The following is a 430-nucleotide window of genomic DNA, read 5'->3' as shown; positions in this document are numbered from 1 at the left end:
GCGTTTGACGCAGAAGCAGTTCGCATCATGAGGTCTTGCCGGTCAGCCCAACATTTCCCCGGGACCCCTTAAAAAAGGAGCTTGGTTTTAAGTTTGGTTTGATTGAACAGTACATTTTGTTGGCTGGGCTGGGACCCTCTCCTATTTAGCGCAAGAGTGGAACGAGGCAGCAAGTTCAAGGAATGACATTGCATCCAGGCACTTACAGCTCTTTGTGCCCTAATGCCATGACACAAAAACATAATTTGAAAAAAGTTAGCAGAGGATGGTTTCGATCCATCGACCTCTGGGTTATGGGCCCAGCACGCTTCCGCTGCGCCACTCTGCTGGTTGGAGAACAAGAGCTTTTCTGGGCTTTTACAGCCTACAAACCGACAACCCTAGACCCAGTTTCGAGTGAAGCGGGCAGTAGGCCTTACAAAGCCAAACA

This window comes from Ambystoma mexicanum, chromosome 6q (assembly GCF_040938575.1).
Source record: "Ambystoma mexicanum isolate Mex_15411 chromosome 6q, UKY_AmexF1_1, whole genome shotgun sequence".
Taxonomy (NCBI): domain Eukaryota; kingdom Metazoa; phylum Chordata; class Amphibia; order Caudata; family Ambystomatidae; genus Ambystoma; species Ambystoma mexicanum.
This window is presented reverse-complemented; position numbering follows the sequence as displayed.